This window comes from Arachis ipaensis, chromosome B03 (assembly GCF_000816755.2).
Source record: "Arachis ipaensis cultivar K30076 chromosome B03, Araip1.1, whole genome shotgun sequence".
Lineage (NCBI taxonomy): Eukaryota > Viridiplantae > Streptophyta > Magnoliopsida > Fabales > Fabaceae > Arachis > Arachis ipaensis.
The window spans coordinates 117,225,759-117,226,126 of record NC_029787.2 but is presented as its reverse complement, the minus strand read 5'-3'; positions in this window follow the sequence as shown (position 1 = coordinate 117,226,126).

The following is a 368-nucleotide window of genomic DNA, read 5'->3' as shown; positions in this document are numbered from 1 at the left end:
TTAAACTCAAATTTAATTCATTAACTTATAAATTTAGTTTATTAAATTATTAACGAATTAAATTTAGACTGATTTATAAATTCACTTGACTTACTTCAAACACTAATTATATTATAGTACCTACACAACTACAATTGATAGCATAAAAAATGTTCTCATTATTAGTTGCGAGAGTTAGACAAATGTGAGGTTGAAAAGGTATTATTAATTTATTAATTATTATTTGGACCAGCTAGAATAGCAACTGGCAAAAAATGAGGTTGGAATTGGATATCAATATAATATGCAATCAAATCAAGGGGCAAGTAACGAGTCATGTTATTTGTAGCTGTGCCCCTTTTATGATCGGGACTCTACACCGCATCAGT